The 27,569-nt window shown below is 36.6% G+C and overlaps 1 long non-coding RNA gene and 1 pseudogene across 1 annotated transcript; one reads left to right on the top strand and one right to left on the bottom strand.

Annotated features, from left to right (window-relative positions):
* Positions 1-3,987: 3,987 nt before the first annotated feature.
* LOC106017949 (uncharacterized) lies at positions 3,988-9,003 on the top strand. The gene is made up of 4 exons (XR_001191736.4): positions 3,988-4,109; positions 4,650-4,766; positions 6,210-6,270; positions 7,242-9,003. It is a non-coding gene; the product is annotated as an uncharacterized lncRNA (long non-coding RNA).
* A 5,156-nt stretch (positions 9,004-14,159) lies between these two features.
* Positions 14,160-15,757, bottom strand: LOC106017926 (treslin-like; annotated as a pseudogene).
* Between the last annotated feature and the right edge of the window lie 11,812 nt (positions 15,758-27,569).

The raw sequence follows: 27,569 nt of genomic DNA, 5'->3' as shown, positions 1-27,569 counted from the left end.
AGCTCTTCTAAAAGTCCTTTTGACTGTCCATATGTACCATTATTTATGGGAAACTCTAAATCTACATTGTTTATGGGAAACTATAAACCTACAATTCACCTTTGCTCTTTGAGGCACTGTGATATGCACAGTGGAAGGCTTATGCTTTCAAGGAGAGAAGATCAGGTTTTCTTTTCACAACTACTTTTTCACATGTGTAATTATAGTTATTTCCTAGAATAGGAGTAGTCCCTGGCTGATTTCTGTGTAGGCAAAAGAGAAGCATCCTTGCCAAATGACAAGAACAATGAAAATTTGCAGAAAGTGGATTGTATCGCCTGATCGAACAGACTGCTGAGTACCCTTGTATAAGTATTACCTTATTTCAAATTTACAGAAAAGGATATCACATCTCTTTGTAATGTGCTTTGAGATGTACTGATGAAAACAGCTCTTTAGGAGCTAAGTGCCATTGCTATGATACTACAAGTGGACCACATGCAGCAACAAATCCTATTCTCCTGAATTTAAAGGCTGTATTCAATCACTTTGTTTTTCTGTCTCATTGTTCTATGTACATTGTAAAGTTATCTTATTACAACAATAGAGCCATGCTGAGATTATTTCCAGCAGAAATCCTCACCTGCTCAAAATACATTTGTGATATTTAAAAATATTCAAGTAAGCATCTACTTGTCTCTCTGTCTTATAGGGATAGTTTGCAGTAACTGAAATTTAACCATTCATGCTGTATATTGCTGCTTGTATCTGACTTCCTCATTTCAATGAACAACTGAAGCCCTAAAATACCTTAAACAGGCTGTTCTCATGGTTGTCACAGAGGAAACAGAAAATGGACTTAAATCAGAAACCAGCTTTTTGGGATAACAGATCATCTTTTTCCTTGGGGAGAATAAATATAAAATAAATACAATTATATATATAGGGATATATAATTAATAAAAATAAATAAATAAAATAATTGTAAAATACATAAATACTAAATAAAAAATAAATGCTAAATAAATAAGTACAAAATAAATAAAATAAATAATAAATAAATAAAATTTCTCCCCCTAGATTTTCTCCTTCTTTCTCAGTTGCTGTGGTATAGCATTGGAAACAGAAATATTTTATTCAGGGGCTGGATTAATGGCCATGTGTAGGAAGAGGAGAAACAAAGCCTTCTGCCTAAATAAACAGGAAGATATAAAACCATCTGCACATCCAAATCCCATCGAAGCACAACAGTAACAAATAAAGGCTAATCTAAAAAGAACAATATTGATTCTTGGATATTATTTCTATTATTATTTAATTAAAATTTGGGAAGAAGTCCTCTCTTAACATTTCCCTGAAGTCCTAAAAACAATGATCACATTACACTGGAACTCAAGCTTTAAAGAATTTGAAATTCAGCTAGAGTTGTTCCAGTGAGAGTATAAAAATCCATTTACTTCACATCCTCTTAAATCCTCTTAGTGCCTTAACAGATTAGTATGAAAAGGAGGAAGGAACAGTTTTTTATTTTAATTGAACTGGATGTTAGATTTCTCAGCTAGGTTTGATGAAGGGGTGAGTTATCAGGATGGAGTGGTGAGGGATTTTATTCAATTGTAACCACTCCTCTTAATGGGTTGGCAAGTACGTGGAAGGACACTTTAGTTTTATGAATGCTGCATTTAGCTACTCTCCAAAACATAGCTTGGGAAGTTATACTCATGTTGGACTTGTCATAGTCATTGTTTTTATTGGTGAGATTTTCTTTATGGATTAACAGAGTGGTTCAGTTTAGAGGATATTTTGTCTATAGGCACTGTTGTCCCACAAGCATAGGAAAACAGAGAACCAGAAAAATGTGGATGGATTCCCTGGAAGTGCTTATAAACCAGAGTGAGACTATTTGTCTTGTGTCTTCCTTGGTGGGTCAAACATAAAACTCCATGAGTCTGAGCTTAGTGTTAACTGATAGATGTGGTCACATACTTCATCACATGAGTTTCATACTTCAGCATTAAAGGTTCACACAGGACACAAGATTCAGCGCTCAGCTTTTGGCAATAGTATAATATGTTTTGGTTCACATTGTTCACCTCCATCTGTAGAGAGCCCCACAAACTTTGTTTTCTATAATAGTCGTACTGTTTCTTCTTTCCTATATAAATAAAATATTTACAATATTTTCCAAAGAAATACAAACCACTCCCTATTTCAATCTTAGTGACCAATAGTCTATAGGTGATTATAGTTGCACAACAATGTTTCATATCATTCTCTTGGGATCTATGAAGCCAATGTTCAAATATACTTGCACAACTGGTTTATTGTACATGTACGTCTCATGTCCACTTTCAGTAATGTAAAATGTAGGTGTTCAGATAAAACAATTTATCATAATTATTTGCATACTCTGTGGACAGACATAGATACCACACTTCTTAGGATGATTTAGAAAAAAAATATGACTTTAAAATGGGTCAAGCTGCATGAAAAATTACCCCCATCTCCACCTCTTAGTAAAGTCATTTTACTCCTTTTATTCCCACCTAGAAGAAATTCAAAATACTGGTTAACCTGCTTTGCTGAATAATCTGATAACAATGAAAACCAGAACAGTGATGTCCACCAGTGTTTCATTTAGACTCTGTGTCTGCTGTCTGCATCACCTTGTCAAGAAATACACAAGTATCTCATCTTATCAAGATGTATCACAAAGAGACATTTAAATCAATATTGCTATTTAGGACTTTTGAGAATGAAAGATAAAAGTACATCTGCATAAAGATAAGGACATTCAAATGTAGCCTTTGTGCTCTTATTGAAATTTCAGGGAAGAACAAGTACAATAAAGAGGAAGGGTGCGTCTTGATTTTAGAAAGCCAATAAAAACAGAAAGTAGCACAGGCAGAAAAGTAAGCCCTCCTAAGAGTTTAGGGAAGCCACAGAAAAGTGCGAGCCCCCAGAAACCAATTAATTGAAAACTGAGTGACCTTTAGGTTCCCTGCAGACTTAAGAGGGTCTGGCTTACTGCCAGGATTGTGAGTCACTCCAGTCCTATTGGTATAATTACTACTACCACCAGGCAAATCATCCCAAACCTTTCACTGATCTCTTGCCTGAAACAACAGCCCTCCAGCCATCTACCAACAGCAGATTTTGAGATGTGTATCACCAGACACCCATTTTTGTCTAAACTAAATCTGTAGTTTGACATATAACTGCAACATTCTCACATCACCTAGAAAACTGGTAACAATAGGCAACTCAAACCCAAGCAAATAAATTGCACCAGATGAAAGACTAGAAAAATCACCCTCATGGGAGCACTGTTCATGCCCACCATTTTCCAGCCATCCCTGCCAGAGGCAGAGATGTATGCTGTAGCTGGGTCCACAGCTGGACAAGATGTATAAGATGTATTGATTCTGGAAACGGTTGCTGCTTCCAGGAATACATAACATTTTGTTCATACTAATAGGTAAATAAATAAATAATAAAAAGTACATTAGCTGACTGCTCTCTTCAATGATTATTCAGTGACCTAAACTGCTCCTGTGCTTTCACCTAAATCAGAAATTCTCTTAAAGTATGTTTTGGAGACAAATAATATGGAATGGTTGTATACCAGTATTTAATCCAATGGTTAAAAACCAAAACTCAAGTATTTGTGAGAGAGGACAAACTTTTCTGATGCTTCTGAAATGTATTTTTTGTGAACAAGAAAAGCAGGGCACAAGAGGTCTTGATCTTGAGGTCTCTCGTTCTTCAGGTCTCTTCCAACCTAGACAATTCTGTGAAGAGGTGTCATCCTTTTTCCTTACCCCTCCCAGGAGAAATCTGCTGAGAATTCTCCTGTGTGAGAATCTCCAAGGTGACGGACTGCTTTACTGCCTGCTGTTATTAACTAGCCTATTAACTGTTGTTTCAGGAGAAATCTTGTTGATTCCTCCTAAAGGTGTTACTTGTATATAACACAAACAATATAATCAATTTTCCTACTAGTTACAGCTGGAACATTTATACCTGCTTTATGTCTGAACTACTGCCAGTCCTATCCACTGGTGAAAAGGAAGCATAATGATCAGAAACAGCTTGTGTGTTAGCCTGTGTCTATCTTATGCAGAACAAAGGTACTCTTTCCATCCTTATAACATTCTATATCATTCTATTCCTACAGCTATATCCTATAGCATTCTTCTTTCCATCCTATATCGTCAATGGGGTTTTTGAGATTTCACTTTCAGCCTGCTTCTAGACCTTGCAGACTAAGGACATAGATGGTTTCTAATTTGCAGCTTACAATGTAATAATTTAAAAATAACAATAATCTTTTTCTCCATAAAGAATTTTGCACAAGGGGAAGAAAAATATTATTAATTAGAGACTTGGAGATAAATCTTAGTCCCAAACAGTGTATCATTAACCCAGGTTCTGGTTAATAAATCACACAGCCAGAAAAACCTGACTAGATTAATGAAAATGATTTCATTTTATTATTTTCAAAGAGAAGGGGACAAAATAAGAAAAAAAAATGTTTTTTGTTTGTTTGTTTTGGGTTTGTTTAAAGCCTCTTGAATTCAGAAACAAACAAACCCAAAGCTCTCAAGGCTGAGGCATGTGCAATTTACTCTGCCTCTTCAACCACAAAGGGATCCTTTTCTGCCTTCCAGCTTGAAAACCTTCTGGTCATAAGTCTCAGCACATCTTCTTCAGTCTTGACATTTTCTGTTTTTGCCTGAGGACCTAAAGCAGGGTGAAGTCGTTTAGGGTTTGCGCTAAAGAACCAGGTAAATAGGTATTTTCATTTGTTTTTCTCTAAACTGACAGGGACTTCAGGCACTTTAAAGCAGACAGCACTCCTGCCCAATAGTCACTTCTGATATTCTGGTTTTACCTGCTTATTATTTATTTCTTTTCCTCCAGCAATGTCACTTACTTTATGTTGTACCTCAAATTCAGACTTGTTCAGTTGTTGTTGTTTTTTTTTTTTTTTAAGAAAGAACCAGTAGCTGCTTTTCTTGGAGGGTGGTGGTGGAGAGGGGAAGGAATCATGTCCTGTGTGTGGGATTCTCTTTCTAATATACACACATTCACATACACCCACGTGTGCATAACCACATTTAATTTAAAATAAGTACTGGAAGTATAAATTGCTAATCTTAACAGAATTTAATGCTAGACCACCTAATTATCCATGGCAAGCATTGACTGGAAATCACAAATGGAATAAAGCATGTGTCTAAAATGAGACCTCTTTATATATTAATTTTTACATTTATTCAGAAGAAACTAAAGAAAAAGCAATCCATTCCTATCTAGTGCAATATACGTGAAACATGAATAAAATTATCAGAGAATTTGACTTTCTGTATCCAGTTATTCACTGTTAGTCACAATTAATTTCACCAAAACAGTTTCTGCTCATTTGTCAGGGCCCAGGTTTGTAAGCAATATAAAACCAACATGCAAAGTGAGCTTTTAGCACATACAGCACCTATTTTGCTCTTGGATTTCTTCTTTTCATGTCAACAATGCCATCTGCAAATACTGCTAACTATCATTTCTTTCCATAGCATGTACCAGGTGAGCTACATAAACAAATGGTTTATGTGGGATTAGAGGGGGAATTCACAGACTCCCCCACTATCTGATGTGGTCTGCATAACAAAAACTGGTGAGACAAGAATGTGTATGTACAAGACACTCAAAGCTATTTTAAAAGGGTTTTTACTCCTGAATAACTAACCCTGGAAGGGAAAAGAACTATCAACCAGATTAAACAGAAAATTTTTTTTCTGTTAAACAGAGACATTTTTGAAAAAAATAAGTCAGATTAAAAGGAGGATTTAAAGATAGAGCAACCTGTGCCAGCTTGCAGGATGCAAGGGACACCATTTCATAATGCAAATGTGACTCTACAAGGGCTTGTTCGCAGTTAACAAATTTATAGATATTTTTAATATTTTGTAAATGTCTAGTGTTGTGGTTTATTTGCTGTACTGCTAATATTGATGCCAGATAAATAATTAACTGATAGGCTTTTAATGTTGTTAATCAATCAATAAACAAATTCAATTCCAATTAGATTGAAATCATATGAGCAGTTTTTCCCTGTGACATAAAAAGAGGAATCATTCCATATAAGTTTTAGTATTTAGTTGTGATACTTACTGAGGAATTTAGTCACTCTGGGCTCTCTCCCAGTACCTTATGGGACTTTGTGTTTCTAGGTGAAGATGTAAGTCCCATGCAAGTTTTACACCCTGTAACTATGAAAAGAACCTACAGAAGGTAAGCCTTTAGCTAAGTTCCTAAAATCAGGTGGTTTTATCAGTATTGGAGTGTTTGTTTCACGCTGTTTTAGTTTAGAAAGGCTTTGTCCTCTATCTGAATACAGCTGCATGCAGACTTCATTTGCTGAATAGCTCAGTAGTCAGAGGCTTTTATTAGAAGTTGAGAATAGCTGGATCCCAAAACTACTTACAAGCACTTGAACATATTCTTTAATGCAAATTGCTTGATTACCAAAACTCTGGAGTCTTCTACGGCTTGTAGACACTTTATTAACACCTATACTAATGAATTAAACAGCGTTTGGAAATCTTCCAGACATTGGAACCTGCCTGTACATATGCTTAAATTACACATCTCTGGTGTTGTTTTAGCCCATAGGGAGTTTGCATGGAGATGTGCAGTTTTGGAGGAGTAACAAAACTTATGAGCAGGACTCATTGAGAGAGAATAATTCCAGGTACATTTAATTTGCTATCATGGCATGCTTATAACCTGTCTGCCCAATCTGGGCTCATTTGCAAGGAATGATCTATTATTTATTGGACTACTCTAAGGGAAAGTCACGCATTGTTTTTTATTGTGGAATATTATCCACCTACAGAAGTTATGGTTTCTCTGATCAGTATTATGTAGCATCTATTCAGTGTCCCATGCTCTGCAGGTACATATTTCATTACATCAGATCACTTTCTTAAGCAAGCTAATACTTTTTTAAAAAAAGAAAAAAAAACATCAGTAGTCTGTACAGAGGTAAAAAAGTGAATGAGGTGTGATCAGTGCTGTCAAAACACTCAATATAGCAACACAAATCCAGCATTATGATGGTACAATGTAGTTAAACAGGGGCTCAGGGGCTAACATGTATTGATAATTCTAGTCTGGTAGAGGCAATTTGTGTCCGTGAGTGATGAAGAAGATTTGTGTATATTTTTTGCTTAAATGAGATCCTAATATATAGCTCTTTGCAGACACAAAGGTGGAGACATTCCTGCCCTGGAGGTTTCCCAAGAGACAAAAATGTAAAGGAGCTAGGAGAAGACTGCAAATCAACCAAATACAAATTAGTGAGATGATAGCCTGTAAACAGCAGAGCAGCAGTGTGGCTTTTGAATTGAGAATTAAACCTAAGGATACACACACCCCCCAAAAAAGTCAGCAGCGTGTTTAATGCTAACTGGCAATCCCACTGACATTTTACTGACCCCCCTGTTGAGACTACAGATGACGAGAACTGAATGTGCACAGTGGCTGAGCAATCTTTTTTCTTCTGGCAAGTCAGCAGGGGAGAAAAAAGGAAATTTGCCTACTGCTTGCTATTCTCTGTGGTTAAATCCAAGGTTTCTCATGCTGTCTCCCACTGTGAACGTAAATTCATTTGAAAAACAAACAAAATAGAGGAGGGAAAAATAGGTTCTTAATGCAAATTGCCTAGTACTATGCAAATAAAGAAGCTAATAATAAGTGATAGCAATATAGACTCATTCCTTTATTAAGAGAAATAAGACAGTCTCCTTTGATATCATTTATAGTTGCAAATTGAAGATATAGGCATTTTTTTCTCTTTTGTGTGACTGCAGTTTATTAATCGTCACCCTTTTATGTTCATTTTCAGGTCAGTGATTTCTTTCATCTTCTTAGGATTTCATATAATAAGGTCACCTACTGACTCAGAGCTTTTTTAAATGTCTTCTCTCCATCTTTCCTCCTTCCCTCCAATTATGGCTCTTCTCCCAGTCCCTAGAGTTTAGGCCAAGAATTAATGATTTAGGGGAAATTTCCTTTCAGTATAAGGAAGTAAAAATAACACTGAGGTTTCTGGGAGATTCACCATTGAAACAGAACCTGTAATACAGATCCAAATGAATATCTGAGAGTTTCTGTGCTGGTGAACAGTTATGTTATTAATTGCAGGACACAAAACACTTTGCCTCACAAACATGAAAATGAGATAAAAAGTGGACTTATAGTGATGACCAAATTACAGCTAGTTACTAAGTTACCATTCATCAGCCTAGCTATGGTAAATGACTGTCTGTACATGTATTTTTAGGCTGTGGCAAATGTGAGATAATATATATTATTTATGGTTTTAGGACAAGAAAGTATCTTCAGAGTGGGTTACCATAGCTCAGCTGAGGTACGATAACCCACTGAGAAGTAATTAATGGTTACTATTAGTCTGGTCTACACAGCTAAAAAGTACAAAGACTTACCTTGAAGAACACAGGGATCTATACAAAAGTTGTTGGCAGCCTTACAAGGATGTTTCTTAGAAGTGTTCTGTGTTAGACATTGGGACAAGTATCCTGTGATCCCAATACATTAACACATTGAATCTATATGTTTCTTGTGTTAGGTACAGAACATTTATATGTTAACTGGATACCTTTTAATGCCACGAATAATAAGTAATGATGAAAAGTACATGTTTGAAAAGTAATAAACCATTCCAGATTTTCCTGTGCAATGCCATATAAATTAATGTATGGAACTTGATTTTGCTCAGGTCATATACATTGCTGAGAGGTATAGAGATAGAGGTAGGAGCAAGTAAAACATTTTACTCATTTGAAATCTGTTTTGAAAAAACAGCAATTTATTTACAGACACTTATTAACTATTTCCTCTTGTTTGCCTATGAATAGGTACGTTAGAGTCTAATTGCCCAGATTATTTGTTGGCCCCATTCCACATGTGTGAGAGAAAATATATTTCTGGCTGATGAAATAATGTTCACTCTGTTTTGTCAGTGTTTTACTCAACAAACCAGAGGGCTAATCTTTCCTTTTTCAAATGTACCTCAATTTAATACTTTAGCTGAGTCTAAACAAGTCAGAATTACATAGGAAAGAGTGATCTATTCCTGCCCCAAATCTTAAAAATTAAAAGCATAGAAGGAAATATCTGATTCGCATCAGTAAGACCACTTGCAGCAGACATTTTATAATGTCCTGAAATACTGTGGCCAAACAAGCTAGTTTGGAAGCACATATTGATTTAGGGTTTATTTTCAGGTCCTGAACAGTCAGACATTTGTACAAATCTAATATTTAGATAAACATCACCTTGGCAAAAACAACCAGGAACACAAAGGAATTACAAAATCACATTTGCCATACATACAAAATCACATTTGCCATACTATTCCAGAGAACAAAATATGTTTTTTGTCATGGATATTTGAGGATACTAAGTGGACAACCAGTTTTTATTAGCAATCCTAAAATGATTTCTTGACGAGTAGAGGAGTCTATGACTATTCATATCTTCAGATTTTGGCCCATCCCAAAAAGCACTCTTGGAAATGCTTGGGATAGAGGTCTGAAATAATTCATAGGTGCAGTCTGGGCATGACATTCTGAAGGTTTATTGGTTTTAGATAGGGAAACCATGGCTTCTTGGTTTTAGGAATGGAAAGGGAGTTTAGCCAAATGGGATTATCTGTGCTTCCTGTCCTCAGAATGAGAGAACATAAAGTCATAGAATCATGAAGGTTTGAAAAGACCTCCAAGATCATCTGGTACAACTGCCCCCCTACCACTGATGTCACCCACTGCTCCTAAGTAACACACCCAACCTTTCCTTAAACACCTCCAGGGACAGTGACTCTACCTATCTAATTCCTTATCAAATAGCAAAGACATAGATATAAAATACATTTAAAACTGCAGAAACTTCTGAGACTGCTCAAAGGCCTTACTTTTTTTTTTTTTCTTCTCCACAAGTTTTCCCTTAGATTCTGTGATCTGACTGTACAAATCTGGGTCTTTATCTAATTCTTGGCTACGCTGATTATTGCAAGTAATATGCAGTCTGAAAACAGATAAAATGGATTTAAAGAAACAATGAGACTGGAAACTTAGGTAATACAACTCCTTGGTAATACAAGCTTTGAAGGGAAGGAGCTCTTACCCTGAGGTGTGGCTGCTAGTATCTCAGGATATTCTATGATTCTATGATATCTAAAGCAGTGGCAAGTGATGGATCCCTCAGCAGGGAAGACAATGCCTCCTTGAATGCAACTGGCACATCACCCACTCAGCACAGGGAACACTTGCTGTCTCCATTGAGAGCAGCTGACTACACAAAATGAAACTCTTAGCATTAAGAGGGAGAAAATAAGTCAGAGGTAGCCTGAGCGAAGAGATTCCTTTCAGTGAAGAGGAGTTATTTCTGAAAGATTATTCTGTCAGTTCTTTCTCAAGGTCCTGTTGACTTTGCATTTCTTTTCACAGACATTCTTATTCCTACATGTACAAATAGGATATGGTCGAGTCCTTATGTCTTTCATGAATGAAGCTTTAGAAGTATGCTAGCAATTCGCTCTATCAAAATTTGGTTTTCTATTGTGCAGTCTGTACTTTATAATTAAAATCTTTGTGTCTTGTAGACTAATCTCTTAAAGGAAATAAAAACTGTTTTGACCATAATGACCCACTATTTGCAATATTCACCTTTGAAATTCAAAGCTTGCTTTCTTTCCTTTAACAAAAACAATGATGTATTTGAAGATACCTCTAGATTAAATTTAAATAATGAAGAAATTATTAATAGTCCAATTCCCTCAATAACGAGGAAGAAAGAGTGTTATATCTCTCATTATTTTCCAATTTACTGGACTAAAAAACAAAACAAAAACAAAAAACAAAAACCTGTAAATTTTGTAAGTTTAAATCTAAAATAAAACATGCAGATTTTGATGAGGCATCTCCCTCAGTAACACCAATGCATTCAAAGTATATTAAAGAAGGAAGTAGTTGTGTAACAAAATTAATTTCCTTTTACAAAACAGATGAAGTGAAGGATAGCTTTCTCCTGTAGGCCAGTTCAGGAAACTGACATTCCCTATGTGATGGCATTGCCAACATCTTTTGAATGTTGAATTATTCATAAATTTAAACAATGAACAAAACACCAGATTTTAATCATAGAATGTCTTGGGTTGGAAGGGACCTTAAAGATCATCTGGTTTGATGATCATCTGGTTTGATGATATGTTTTGATGATTAATTATGTATTTATATTGGCATCCCATAGGTTGCCAATATAAATACATAATTAATACATATAAATATAAATACATATATATTTATATATAATTTTTGTTTCACTAAAGTCAGTGGCAACTCCTGAAGCACATTATTCCTGGCTGATATTTGCCAAACTCATAGATAAGGATCTCCTGTAATGCAGATTTTGCAGCATTCTCATACAACCTACACTTGTCCTTCATTATCCACTACAGGTATGGAGAACACATAATTTTATTTATTATTTTCTGATCCCCTTATACATTTGTATAGTTGTCTTGTTTTGTATTATCTCAAGTTTCAACAACTGCATTTTTTTTCTGTCTTTCTTGGGGCGATACTTCTTTCTATAATTGTTTTCCTTTATTCTTTGGACTCCTTCCAACTGTTCACAACCATTTTAAAGTTTGTTGTGCAACACTGAGGAAAGTGTTTCAGCTAAAGCCTCTGAATAGATTAGAAGGATTACTAAAATTACTCCATATGTCTTGCAAGATACATTTTTTCCTTCCTGTCTGAGCTAAATTTATTTGGTTCTCATCTTTTAATTTTCATTTTACTGATAGAAAACTCAGATACAGGTAGACTAAAGGAGTCACCCAATTCTACATATGAAATTTTGAGATTTGGTAATTCAGTGCACATCTGCTAAGTCTGGAATTCATCTCAGATAGAAATTTCATATTCTATAACACATTTTCATGGTTTTCACAGTATTATTTCTCCCTAGCTGTCTTTGTCTTTCAGTAGTGTCACTGCTCTTTCCAGCCTTTTCACCACTGTGAAGTACTTTCTCCTTGTCTTGGCTTCAGGTACAAAATTTCCTTTTCTCCAGTAATAAAATTTAAGAAGAATCCATTTCTCTTCATGGTTACAATGACCTCATGCAAAATGACCTCACACATTACTTCTTTCATCTCCTTCTTTAGTTTTTGCCTATTTTGTGTTATTCTGAAGAGAGATTCTCCTTTTGGACATTTGAGAAGTGCCTTCCAGACTAATGGAATGTACGTAATGTACTGAACATTATTGCAAAGAGCATAAGACACCTTTCCCATTCATTCCCACTTTCCGCTAATGTACAGACACTGGCTCCACCGGAGATATTTTTGCTTAACATCAGCACAAGAAAGTTTAGGAAAGTTTATTGATGGCTATCAAATAAAAGAAATAAAAGGGAGCATCTGGTAAACAATTTGCAATACAAAGTAGGCATGAAAGACTGTGGTAGCAATTGCTACTAATCTATTTATTCCACCTACAAAAACAAACAAACAACTGAGCTACAATTGGGGTATTTTTTTCAACTTCAGAAATGCTTTCAGAGCATTAACCAGTGATGAGATTTCACAGCAGATAAATGCCTTAGTAAACCATAAGGAAAATATATTTTGGAAACACAAACATTTTGATAATAAGCCTGGGCCATAATAAAAGTTCTTCAATAAAATACTGGTCTAGAATGAGAGAGACAAGAAGTTTGGTGCAATACAGGGGTATCTTACCTGTTGCTTCTGCTACATAGTCCATATGTAGCAGAAGCAACAGGTAAGATACCCCTGTATGGGTATCTTACCCTATGCACATCTCTGCATTTATATATGTATATATAATATATATATATGATACATATATATAAAAACATAGGGACCTGTCAGTATGTTTAATGAGTCAGTCATCTGAAGCAGCTGAGGGGAATAAAAAGTACTTCATCCTGCTCTGAAGTCTGATCCTTTTACATGCAGGTAACTCTATTCCTAATTCAATTTATAAATTGTGGAGTAACTTCAAACCTCCTAGTCTCATTTAATTTCCTCCTGATTATTTTTGTTCCAAGTATGTCAAGTTGTTCTCTCCAGAGTGTTTGGTTCCTTGCAAGACAGTTAGCTGACAAGGTGGTTCTGACCTAACTGGGATTTTCAGAGAAGATACTGGAAGGGAAACAATAATGAAACAATATGAAATGTTTCAAACACTTATATTTTTATTTTGTTCTGCTTTGACAAATTAAACAAAAATAAATAAATAAATAAAATAGAAGTGCCAGCATTTTTCAAAAATTAAATCTACTTGTCATTTTCAAACTGATCATGATAATTGGCGGTTACCCTTCTCTCCTTAAGTATTTTTCTAGGCTGCAGTCCAACTTATGATTCTGGTATGGCACATGAAATGGATCATCTGCAGTAGAATGGAGGCTGTGGTGATGAAGTGCCTTCAATTTTCCCCGTAATATTCTCATAGAAGACTGATGAATAAGACCCTCAGAAACAATTACAATGAGGGATATCTATCAACAGTTAAGACTGACCTTTCTTTTTCTCTATTTCCTTTGCTTTCCCTTTTTTCTCTTTTCCTTTGTCTTTTTGTCTTTTCCTTCCCCCCACACCCTCAGAAGTCTTTTTCTAGGTCAGTTTGACTTAATTTCTAGAGTTTTAAGCATCTTTTATTAGGGAAACCAAAAACTCCAATGAGACCAGATGATTTAAGACAGACAATTGTGAAGGCAGCATTTGACGTGGCTTATAAAGTGTCAAATTTTATTTGATAATTCCTTACACCAGTCTTCCCTTGATTGCTAAAATGGGCAAATCCCATTTTAACATTTTTTTTCATAATATAAGTTCAGTGCTATGATAATTATTATGAAATCTCTGCATTTCTTACTTTTTTTTTTCAGAGGAATAAAAAAGTAACAAAACATTTTCATCATGTGGACATTGGTCAGATTCTATGCAAGCATGGAAGACAGAAGGAAGGTGAATATAATTCATAGAAATTCAACGGAATGATGTAAGGAAGTAAGTCACTACAGACTACTTTTCCTATTCTTCATCTCTGTAATGAATCATTTAATCAGTTGTTATGTTCTGGCATTTCTAAGCCAGCCTCTTTGCAAGGAGGGGAAAGTTTCTCTTGTGGAGTACAATCCTTTGGCATTACTTGTAGTAAGTGAAGCCTGTTACTTTACATTAACACACACAGTGACTTGACCCCTTGCACAGGATGACAAAAGTAGTTTCCCAAACACTTAGCTGCAGTCTGCTTAGCAGCTGGACTTTTGCTGTGAGTTTTCTCCAGGTTTTGTGGAATGCAAGGTGATCTTCTTGGTACTTTACTGGCAGGACTGAGTAGCTTCTGTGCAGATTTATGAGTGTTTTTCTAGGAGTCTGACACAGAGTCAGCTTTTCTAAGTTTAAAGAATCTTTTCTTGTTCTCCTCCTTCCAAATAAGTGCTCTGCAGGGCTACACAGGTCAATAACTTCACTAAAAAAAAAAAAAATAAATAAAAAAAATAATCTCTTTGGAGTCTGGACAGTGGGGCTCTTGGAGTGCAGCTTAATGTCTGCTAAATCCTGCTGAGTGCAGCTCTTCTCTTCTCGTCTGTGGTGGACTTGCTGTGAATTCTGTGAGATGGGCTGTGTCGCAGAATAGAAAACATCAAAGTGGATCCTATTCAAAGACAGTTGTCTGATGCATGGACTTCTTCTTAAACCTGATTTAAATATGGCCTTCTCTGGAGACTCTTCTACAACACCAGCATCACAGCCTGGATCAGAAGACTGGCCTTTGATCTGCCTATGAAGTAGTCTCCTAGAGACCTGTTTATGTACTGGTGTTTCTGCAACTCTCTTGGGCAGTAACTTATAATGATCTTTAGCACCTTCATCAGAGCATTTGCTTCTTAGGCCTTCCACAGCAGATACTGACTGGCTTCTAGGCATCTTTTTCATAGACCTTTTTGACGGTGAATGTATCCCTTCATTGAAGAGATTCCTCCTTACCTTTGTAACCTCTGGCACTGCTCCTTTCTGCAAAAGTATTTGTTGGGATTTCTCAGTGGCAAGGTAAGAACATGAGCTCTCTCTCCTTTCTGATGGGAGTCTTGGCTATCTTGGGAATCTCAGTTTGGTGCAAGTTCTATGACATTTCAATCATGCTCCTGTGTGGCTAATATATTATTCCTTCTCTTTTTGGCAGATTGGGTGTGCAGTTCCTCCAGCTGATCACCCTCAGTGAGTAGGCAAACAGCACTGGGAGTTAGGGCAGATGATAAAGACTCTGGATATCAAATTTCCTGAATCATCACTGAAGAAGTCTGAAGGCAGAACAGATGCCAGCTTCGGTGGTATTTGTGTACCCAGCCTGTAGTGGGTACCCAGACCTTTTCAAGGGTCCTCAGTATAGAATTCATATACAATTCCAGTATTTCCTCTAGAAACTTTGTAAGATTATCCGGGTCTTCAGTCAAACATAAAATATGCAGCATATCTGTCATCTCTTCTAACAGACGCTCCATTTCATGAGTGTTTTGTACTGAAGGGCACTGAAGACATAATTCAAGGCGCAAAAATACCTGAAGTTGACTCTCTGACTTTGGTTTCCTTCTCTGAGTCATGATGTTGTCTAAGCATTTTGCTTGTCTTCAGGAGATGGTTTCTGACTCTTTCCATATTAATATTATTATTATTAATATTATCTCCTGGCCCAGCTGTGGCAGATATTTACTCAATTTTCTTTGGTACAGCTCAGATAGACTTTCTGAGAGTTCCACTTCAGATTGGTCTGCATTGTCCTCATTAGCACAAGAAACCAGCAGGAGCCTGAATGACTCCATCAGATCAGAGCCTGCTCCACAAACATTTGGTGAATGATACCATGCTTCAAGCATGGAAGGATGCCAGTGCCCTATAGTAGGCAGCTCCTGTTGGACCCACTGTACCACAGCAGTTTCTTCTGTGCTAGCTAGAGAACCCTCTATTGACATGTTAATTTTACTCAACACACTATGCAAAATGTTTGTCAAGATGTGCCCGTGGTGGCTCCAACACTGCACTAAGATTTCAGATGGCAAAATGGTGCCTCCCATTTGATAGAGTAGTTCAAACAGTGTCCAGTGTCCAAAACGATCTGGGGATTTGATCACCTGCTACCACTAGCTGGTGTCCACCCAGCAGAGCATGACCTTCTGCTCCTGGACTCTCCAGGGCAGGAGCTTCTCTGCCACCTCCTGGGCTGTGGGCGGCTCTGGCGGGACAGTACTGGACACGAACTGCTGCAGCTCCAAGCTAGATTGGGGACAGGGCAAGAAGAGGAACATTGGCGAAACCCTCAGGGGCAGGCCCGGCCGGCCCTGCGGCTGCCACAGAGGGGCTTGCCACCACCCTGCGAGGCCCCTCCGTGGCTACCGAGAAAGTCGAGGAAGCAGATGGCCCAGTGCAGGCAGGACAGGCCGAAGCAGCAGCTCAGGTGGTTGAGAAGGTGCAGGGCACCCAGTCGTAGCCATGCCCTCAGGCCTGGGCTGACGGTGTCAAGCAGGAACACAGCACCGGGTGAGCACAACACGGCAGCAGCCCCTCACGGCACGGCGGCCCCTCATGGCATGACCACCATTATGTGCTTGGCCGCTGAGAAGAATGGAGGGATGAGCTCAGCTCATGTAAAATAACTTGGGAATTGAGCAAACAGCTATTTGTGGCTCCTTTACAGCACTTGATTTGAGATAGTGATCTTTCATCCAAGCATGGATGTTATTCAGTCATGGTTGGTTAGTTCTGTAATTGGCAAAATCCTCTGCCAAAAGCAATTTCTTATCTGTTCTTGTACTCCTTCATTTGTTTTGATAGATATATAGACAGATTTTCATTTGTGTTCATTTACCTTTTATTTGTATACTGTGGTCTTCTTGGACTCATAATGATTCTGTTTAACTGTTATTTTAATATAATTAACCTCTAATTTCAAAATATCTGACTTTTCAAATCAGACCATATTTTGTGGGTACTTAGTACATGTGCTTACATTTCTTACTTTTCAATTGTTAATTTTCACACCTACTCAATTACCTACAGTGGCAGCGATGATTCTAAGCTTTTTTTTTTTTTTTTTTTTTTTACCAAAACACATTGCCATATTTTAAACTACTTTTAATTTGAATTAATTAAATTGGTCTTTCCTTAGAGATTTCTACAAATGTCATTAATATGACAAGTGAATTATATTTTCTGAAATACTGTAATTCTTCTCTGAATTCTTTTCAATAAGTAACTTTTATTATTGTTGTTGTTTAAGCTGCATTATTTGTAAATCACATAGGAGAACTGAACTGTTTCCTAGGCAAAGCAAACTTGCTTCATGATTCTTATGGGCATGAGTGAAGGAGAAACAGAAGTTGCAAAAATTCTGGAGCAGATCTTCCTAGATTTTTCAGAGTGACCACTGCCTTTTGGAAATAATGAAAATGTACTTTCAGCTTTCTTACTTTTATTCCAAAAAAGTCAAAGAGCAGACTCATTACTAAGCATATTTGATTTATTTGTTTCTTTCAGGAGATTGGTGAGTAGTGGTTTATCTTGAGAGAAAGTAATCAGCCTAGAATGTACTTAGGCTGGATCTTAAAAAAAAAAAAAAATATTAAAAAAAAAAAAAAGTATGACTATTACAGTTATTCCAAAGGAAATTCCTGAAGTGCTTGTCTGGATCCTCAATATTCATACTATAGACACACTCTTTCTGGGCTGCATTGTTTTCTTAAACAATTACATACAGCACAGGTAGAGATATGATCAGGCTGCACAGGGACAGATGTTCGTCAAGAGCCATGTACTTCCAATGTACAGTCAATATCTATGCAGAAAAGCTGAGTGTCTGAGACATGAATGGACCAGAGAATATTATCCCTATCTTATATAACTGGATTCACAAAAGCATAACTTTTAATATTTTTCAGGCTCCCAAGTGGATAAAATTAGATTTCAATGAAGGTGAATCTTTCCTTCTGTGTACTTAATTGCAAAGTATACGGATTCTTCGCAGCATAAATTAAATGCCCTTCTTAATATACTGTTGTCCATAAATTCCAGTGTAATAATACTTTGTGGATATTCCTCTCATGCTTTCATATTGGCATAACTCAATTTCCCGGCAGGTCTTTCCAAATCCTAATATTTCTAAGCATAGTTTTTTCTTAAACAAGTCAGGCGATGTTCACAAATTTACTAAGGCGCAGACACATGCACTGCTGCAGTTCGGCTCTCAGACTGTGCTTTATAATGCTGAGCTAGTGCCTAGGTTATTCACACACTGCTTAAGGAGAATAAGGGCTTTCAGGAGAGTTTACATCATTGACACACAGAGCAAGAAGCTGTCCATGGGAAAGAGTCAGGAAGATAATATATTTTATATCTTGTCTCTGTTACAGATATGGTTGCTGACCTGCAAATAGAGTAAGATGTCTGTGTGAAAACAGAAGTCACAGACTTAATAGTTCATCTTTCTCAAACACAGCCTAATTTTTTTTGTTTGTTTTTGTTTTTGTTTTGAGTGAGGCAATATATCTGCTTATAAAGTGGCTGGAGGAGTGGAGGAGGATGTGGTAAAAGTGTTATTCACTTTTTGTGTACCAGCCCAAGGCTGGAGGAACCTGCCTACGAGTCCAAGATGCCAGGTGGCAAAAGAATTCAAAGCAACAGGAATTATAAAAATAATGAGACAGTTCACAGGAATGGTTTGGACCCTGGAAAAATTTTCTTTATAATTTTCCTTTATAATCATAATTATAATTTGATGTGATATCCCCTTGGAAAATATATACATCTAGAATAAGGAAATATCAGATCTCAGACATCTCCCAACACTGTTTTTACACTGGTCTCAATTTCTTTACGCATGAATCTTGCAGAACTATTTATTACTACTATTAATACCTCCTCAAGATAAAAAATCCTGTAAAAAAAGGATCTTGAAATACAATTTGTCATCTGGGTCTGACCAGTTAGATCTAAGGATATACACTAGACATATATATATATATATATATATATATATATTATTATTATTATTTAAAGCAGGAAGCAGAATAATCAAACAAAACCAAAACCCACCCAGATGTCATCAATTTTCTACTTTAAAATTAAATATTTCTCTGTAGTTAACTGTTTGCTGTAAAAATATATTTATTTGTGTAGCTTCTCCCATTAATAATTGCTTTGGTGTATTCCTGAAGTGAAAACAGTGCAGGCTTCATAGAAAGAACAATTGCTCTTTGTAGATGAAGGTTAAACTACCAGTGTAGAATTGTTTCTTACACAGTGGGAAAGGTGAAAGACTATAAAATATGCTTCCTGTCAACAAGACAGCTTTAAAGCTTCTTGACTCTATACGAATTCCTTGAATTGATAGTTTCAGAGCATGGCTTATGCATCATAGGACTCAGTGCAGTTATAAAACCAGCAGATCCTTGTTATTTATGCAGAAAATCTGGAGAACGCAATCTTTCAAAGTATTTCTGAATAAATGATGCCACACTTGTGATGCACTGGAGCTTGATTTTCACATGGTAGTACACAGTCATCCAAAAAGAGCATCTTTCTGAGGGGTTTGTTTATATCTTAGAGAATGTGGAAGGAGGAAAATCCACCAAATCTCAGAACATACAAACCAAAATGCTTCCAGCATGAATAGAAAAGTTAAGGACTTGTAGGTATCTGCTGCTATTATCTACAACAAATAGGTTGATTTCCATTACATACAAGCAATTTTAATGATGTTATTGGAGTTTCTTCTCATTTACACTGATTCTACATCTTTGGTAGTTAGAAAATAGAAAAGAAACAAGCAAAATAAAATTGTACTTAATAAAGAAATTTTAAACTAAATCTGTTCCTCTGTCGTAGTTTAGCATAGCATTCTACCAGTTACTAGGAAGAAAATTAACTCTGTTTTAACTGAAACCAGGACATCCTCATAATTTGAAATGAAGCCATTTCTTCAAGAAATATAAATATTTTTTAAATGTGACCTTTAATGGAACCAATCTAATGCTATTCTAAAACAATTTTTAAAATTATTATTTTTTGTCAGCTTGCTTTAATCTAGAGAAATTTGAATCTACAGATCCAGCTATGTGTCAGAGCACCAGAGTATCTAATCCTTCAATTTTTATACAGCATCATAGAATTATGAAAATTAAATATAGGGCCTGTCCTTAAAGCTTGATCTGAAAACCACTGAAATCCACTAGAAATGCTCCTAATATTGATTATGTAGTTAGTGCATTCTAAGATCCTCATTTTCTGTCACTTTCGGCATTGATGTAAACTTATAAAACTATATTATTATTGTTGTTGCTTTGATTATGATACAAGTGCAGCTGAGGAGGTACAATTTTTACTGAGTAACCCCTCTAATAGGCATGTAAATTTACACAGTTTAGTGATGGGACTGTAGGTCAGGTTGGTGCCTGGTCATGGTGATCTTGAAGGTCTTTTCCAACTTAGATGATTCTGTGATTCTATGATTGTAAAAGACTGTGATTTCCCTGAAGATTTTACTATATGGGCAGAAATGTCTATGTATATATTATATATACATATATAATATATATGTTATTGAGCTCTTTATTGATGTATTTATGCCCTTTATTGATGCAAATGGCATGTTTTCTTTAAGGTAAGCCATGGGGAAAATTTGTAGTATTTGAATGACAGACAGAATAAACATTTATTAAACCAATCCCCCTATCAGTTTAGAGAAATTGCTATCACTACCTCACTCTTTCTGAGGTTGGGGATGTCTAAATGAAGCCTCCCTTTGGGACCGGCATGTCTTTGCAAGGACTATGACTCAGAGAGCAGATTGTCATTTTATTCTCCTTGTGTATGCTGTGCTAAACATAACGAGGCTAAAGCTGCTAAGTCACATTCTGCATATATCATAAATAATATGAATAATCAGGAGTGGTTTCAAACTCAGCGTATACATAAGTGAGGGCTTCATCTTACTAGTTTTACTAGATTTAGTACCCAGCACTAAAAAACAAGCTGAGGTCCTACCCTCTGTAACATGCTTTGCTCAAGAAATCGCAGGATGCTCAATGTAATGGAAATACTGCAGATCCTTAAACCAGATTGAAACAGAGAAGAAAGCCTCTTTCAAATAAAACTGGTTCATAAAACAGAATAATCAGACAGCTGAGAAAACAACCTGCAATATGATTTCATAGTGTTCTAGGACTATATGCTATAAAAAGATCTGTATCAGTGAATTCTTACTACCAGATAATTGTGTGGTGGTGGTGGAATAGGACACAATCCTGATTTACACTCCAAAATGGACTTAACATATGGTATTGCACTAGATTGCACTACATTTTTTTTTCTTTGAAAGAAAATTTCTTACTTATTTACCCCTTGATAATTTTTGTTTTCCCTTTTGAGTTTATCATTATGTATTCTGTTGGACATATATTTGAGTTAGAACGTTTCCTAGTTGCTCAGTACTTATTACACAAATTTCTGTTCAAAATATATCCCACTACCCTTACTGGTACTTTAAAGTGTTTGTTAGCAAAGGCATAAAAAAAGACCTTGATTTGATTCTGATACTAAATTATTAGATTATGTCTACAGACTTCAATAAAGCCCCTTCTGGTCTATGTCAGGGAAGGAGTGTTGAAATCAAGCCTGATGTATTTAATAGTCAATGCATAGCCTTTATTCATAGCAGAATATGAAAAGAAGTCAAAACAAGTTCTGACAGAGAGAGTATGATGAAAGCAGTGCTGTGTACAGACATTTGCTGCCTTTAGCTATCACAGTGATTCCTTTCTTCTAGACTGGATTGAAAACACACATGTTTGGCAGGCTTTTTCTGATTTTTTTTTTCCATGAGTCCCAGCTGTGATTTCACTTTGGGTAATGGAATATAAAAATTATAGATAGAGATATTAGATAAGGAGCATTTGCCAATAGATGAAACAAGGAAAGGGAATTTGGAAGCATGGCCCATATGTTGCTGCAGCCTTTGGTTTCCGTGAGGCAGTAAATGAATTTCTTTACATCTGCAACTGCACATCTACTGCTGCACAAGGCCATGAGCTCAGATTGAAGTTCAAACTTCAAAACAAGCACAGTTTTGAAACTCAGGAAATTCAAGTCTTGCAGTCTAGCAGAAGCATGCTGTAATGTATTATTGTTATTATTATTATGTTTGTTTGTCAAAGAAGGACCATAGACTTCCTTGAAGGAAGGATTTGAAAGTATTGTCTGTTGAAAGTGTGAGGAGGGCAACAAAACTGGTAAAAGGGCTGGTGTTCTATATGTTATATATTCTATAAGGAGAAGCTGAGGACAGTGGAATTAGTTCAAAGAGAAGGAGGTTGAGGGGTGATCTCAGGGCTCCCTGAGGAGGGGAAGTGCAGAGGGAGGTGCTGGTCTCTGCTCCCTGCTCACCGAAGACAGGATGCACAGGGATGTCACAGAGCTGTGCCGGGGAGCATCAGGAAAAATTGCCTTGCTGGGAAGGCTCAGACCCTGGGACAGGTTCCTGGAGGGGGGGCTGATGCCTGGGTGATGCCAGGCTGGGGGGCCTGGCAGTGCTCAAGAGGCATTTGGATGATGTACTCACTAATATGCTTTAACTTTTGCTTAGCCCTAAAGTGGTTGGGCAGTTGGACTTGATGATCTTTGAAAGTCCAACAGATTTTTTTATTTTTTTTTCCTATTCTATTCTATTCTATTCTATTCTATTCTATTCTATTCTATTCTATTCTATTCTATTCTATTCTATTCTATTCTATTCTATTCTATTCTATTCTATTCATTTCAAATGAGTCACAGAAATTTCTTCTGTTCCTCTTTTAATCTGTTTTCCCTAATGTGCCTTCTACATCTTATTTATGCACTGTCTGGCAGAGTCACGTTTTAATTGTAATTCTGGGCGTTGTGTCTGAATGATAACTACTAAAGTTTCTTGGGCACAGTGATTCCTTGAATTCCTTATATATCTTTTCAGGTAAAGAACAAAAAGTTTTGGAAGCGTCCAGTTAGAAATTGTTTTGAACTGGGTTACAGGGGAGTGGACTTGTCTGCAGGGAACATAGGATTTATTAACTAACCTTTAGTCTCTCTTTCCCTTGTATTTCCTAGCAATTAAAGAATCAATTTGTTTAGGAGTAACTTTAAAATCATTAGAAAAGATGTCCACAAGCCAGTTAAGCTTTGAGTTGTCCTTTAGATGTGAATTTCTCTCTCTCTCTCTCTCGTTTCAATAGCAATAGAAAAGACAAATGGAAACAATGGACAGATATGAAAGAACAGCTAAGCAAATGAATGAATTTTACTAATGTGGAATTCAAAGCAAACTGCAAAGATAGCTCCATGGTGAGCTCATGACAAAATGGTGATCAAAAGAATTTGGAAAAGCTTTCCTTTGCCTTAATGCATCAAAGTACACCATAATAGCAATTAGGCTTTAGTTACAGTAAGAACAGTGACTTTTATGATATCCAGTGTGAACATTACAATCTTATATAGAAGATATAATTTAGCATCACCTGTAGCTTTTTATAACCATCTTCACAGAATCACAGAATCACAGAATTTCTAGGTTGGAAGAGACCTCAAGATCATCAAGTCCAACCTCTGACTTAACGCTAACAGTTCCCACTAAACCATATCCCTAAGCTCTACATCTAAACGTCTTTTAAAGACCTCCAGGGATGGTGACTCCACCACTTCCCTGGGCAGCCTGTTCCAATGTCTAACAACCCTTTTGGTAAAGAAGTTCTTTCTAACATCCAACCTAAAACTCCAGATAGGCTGTGAAGTCTCCCTCCTTGGAGATCTTCAAAAATCTGCCTGTACATGGTCCTGGGCACCCTGCTCTGGGTCTTCTTGCTTGAGCAGAAGGGTGGGAGCAGATGACTTCCAGAGGTCCCTTCCAACCTCAACCATTCTGTGATTCTGTGATTCTGTGAAACTCTATTACATAATGGTAATTAAAAACATAATGACAACAGCAACCCAAAAGGACAAGAATCCTCAGGGTTTATTTTTTTTCTTAGTCCAAATACAACATTTGTGTATTAAGTTGATGGGTTTTTCAAAACTGACAGTTGAGGACTTACACCCTTATATTTTGGGAAAGGTAAAAAACTGAAAAAGGAAAGATGGTAATAACTGGTAGCTCACCTTTCAAGCACGGACCAACAGTTTCCAAATTAGTTACTTCTTCTGTCCTGAAATTATCAACCAACAGCACAGCTTCTTTTGTCCTGGTGTTACTCTGAAAACAAACTATTACCTTGTGGACAGTGCTGCTAAGTCTCAGTATGATATCTCCTAGAGATACTGAAGTGCTGGCACTGTGAGGTTTTGTACCCACGTGCAATCTAAGAAGACCATGTGATATAAAAATGTTACCTAAATCTTAGTGCTCTCCCGTAAAGCAGGCAAGAATTATCATCCCAGCTGACAGACTAACAGATATAGAAGAGAAGTGATATTCTCTAACCTAGTCTTGGACAGTTTCTACTCAAACTAATCCAGGCTGCTTCAAGCTATAAAATCAATTCACAAGGCAATACTGACTGAACAACTCATTCATTCTGCACCATACTACTGCCACAAGTTTGACAATATGTATTGTTACCTATGATACAGTAATTCTTGGATATCTCTTTGTTTTGTTATAGATTTTTTAGTCATTTTAAATAAAAATGTTCCTTTCTTCTTTGTATCAGGTGGATTAACAGACATTGAGGATAACAGGGTTCCTAAGGTTAATTACATAATATTTATTTATTTATTTATTTATTTTTCTTTACTGAAAGCAATTTAATTTGGTGTTACTTAGAGGAAAGAAGAAAGGACAACAATGAGTCATGCATCATAGCTAAGATTATTCAGCTTTTTATTCTGCATATTGAAAGCTCAGTTTGTGTGTGAGAAATCATTTTTTGTCCGACCCAAAGGAAAACTATCAGGTTAGCTCTTACTGTCCTAAGAATAAATGAGGAGAGAATCCAGTATAGTAAGATTTTTCACATTATATTTTATGACGTTGCTTTAGTTCAGATACATTCAATATGTATAAATATTTAAATATGATATATGAAGGGATGGAGGAGAGGAGAGGAGAGGAGAGGAGAGGAGAGGAGAGGAGAGGAGAGGAGAGGAGAGGAGAGGAGAGGAGAGGAGAGGAGAGGAGAGGAGAGGAGAGGAGAGGAGAGGAGAGGAGAGGAGAGGAGAGGAGAGGAGAGGAGAGGAGAGGAGAGGAGAGGAGAGGAGAGGAGAGGAGAGGAGAGGAGAGGAGAGGAGAGGAGAGGAGAGGAGAGGAGGCATAGTTTATTTAAAGCAGCTGAGGAAGCACAATTTTCTTTAAATTTAAATAATTGAAAAATATATTTTACCACAAGTGAAAACAGAGCAAGGATGCACACAGATGCCTTCTTCTGTACAAGAGTTAACTTTGTCAAAGTTAATTTTATGCTTCTGAGTTTGCAGGGATGTAAGCCAGAGCTGGGAAGGACAGATAATTTTTATGCCAAATTAAGGATGACTCTAAAACCTAGTGACCTTTAAATGGGATGTGAAAATCAAGGATAATTGAGTGGCATGTCTGCTAATTATTTAAAGGAATTAATAATTCAGAAATAGAGAACTAGCTCTGACCCAGTCTACAACTTGTGGGGCATATATCCAATTTTCAGAATCCATCATCTGCCTTGTGACCTCTACTTGAGGTTTTCTAAGTTCAATTTAAGATATATGGGATAAATTAGAGTGCTGGAAAATATGGCAAAGGTCAACTTGTAATTGTTGTTCCTATAAGACAGAGAAGCTCAGAGCTGTGTCACAGCATGAGCAGACATCACATAACTGGAGATAGGGAAGATACTGATTCAGCTGTGCATTGAAACTACATTCAGCACCCAACGATGAGACAGGTAAGATATCTCAGGGGGCATCTGCTGAATGGTTGTTCACTGTTACTGTTAACTTATTAACTCCCAACTAGATTTTTGCCTATGGGTAGGTATAAAATAGGAGAAGAAGGAAACAGAGTTATGTCAATGGGTGGAGATTCATCTAAGCAGATCTGAATTTGACACCCAAGGCTCCTTTTAGAGACAGTAAAAGAATCACAGAATCACAGAATTTCTAGGTTGGAAGAGACCTCAAGATCATCGAGTCCAACCTCTAACCTAACACTAACAGTCCCCACTAAACCATATCCCTAAGTGACCATTTCTGTGCACAATTACCCAAATCTTCATGAAAATTCAGGAGTAGTTCTGATTATTAATCCAAAACAATGCAAATTAATTTCTATATATATATAAAAAAAAAGTATTTGGGGCAACCAGTGCTTTGAAGGTATTTAAGTGTGGGTGGGAATAATCTTATGCCAGCTTCAGAGACCTTGTTAACGTGTATAGAGATTTGTCTGAGGCACCTAGGACTACAAAAATAAAAAAATGAAAATCTAAAACTTCCCTGAATTTTCTCAATTGTGCAATATTTTGCTTTTCTTCTATATGGTAGTGTGGGGGTTGATTGAATAAAATGATTTGGGAATTTCAGTGTCCTGGTTTTGGCTGAGATAATTTTCTTCTTTGTGGTTGGTATGTTGCTTTATTGTGGATTTAGGAGTAAAAAATATGCTGATAACACAGTGATGTTTTAGTAGTCACTGAGCTGTGCTTACACAGAGCCAAGGGCTTTTCAGCTCCTCGTGATGCCCTGCCAGTGAGGAGCCTAGGGGGTGCACAGGAAGCTGGGAGGGGACAGAGCCAGGATGGATGACCCAGACTGGCCAAAGGGACATTCCATACCATGTGACATCATGCTGAACAATAAAAAACTGGGGGGAGTTTGTCCAGGGAGTGGGTTGGGGTGGTGGCAGCGGCTGCTTGGAGGCTGGCTGGGCATCAGTTAGTGGGTGGTGAGCAATTGCATTGTGTATAATTTCTTTTGAATATTCTTTTATCATCATTATTAATAATTTACCTTCCTTTCCTGTCCTGTTAAACTGTCTTTATCTCAATCCATGAATTTTACTTGTTTTCTGATTTTCTTCCCCATACCCTATGGTGGTGGTAGGAGCAAGCAGTTGTGTGGTACTTAGCTGCCTTCTGGGGTTAAACCACAGCACAAAACAAGTTCATTTATTTATTTATGTATTCTTTAATCTTCTTGAATAAAGTATTATGCCTGGTTCTGTTTTAGTCCTACCCATGATCTAACTATCCCTGGGAAAAGTCAGCCAAGATCTTACACACATGAATAATACTAAGGATGAGCTTGAAAACTTTTTTATCAATGAGATTTGATATGCCTTAAAACCTAAGAGATTGTTTATTATTATTATTATTATTATTATTATTATTATTATTATTATTATTATTATTATTATTATTATTATTATTATTATTATTTATGACTACTCCTCGAAGAAGTGGATTATTTTTTTTCCAGCTGTAGC

Source organism: Anas platyrhynchos, chromosome 4, assembly GCF_047663525.1.
Source record: "Anas platyrhynchos isolate ZD024472 breed Pekin duck chromosome 4, IASCAAS_PekinDuck_T2T, whole genome shotgun sequence".
Lineage (NCBI taxonomy): Eukaryota > Metazoa > Chordata > Aves > Anseriformes > Anatidae > Anas > Anas platyrhynchos.
Note: the sequence above shows the minus strand (reverse complement) of the source record. Positions and strands in the feature narration are given on the sequence as shown.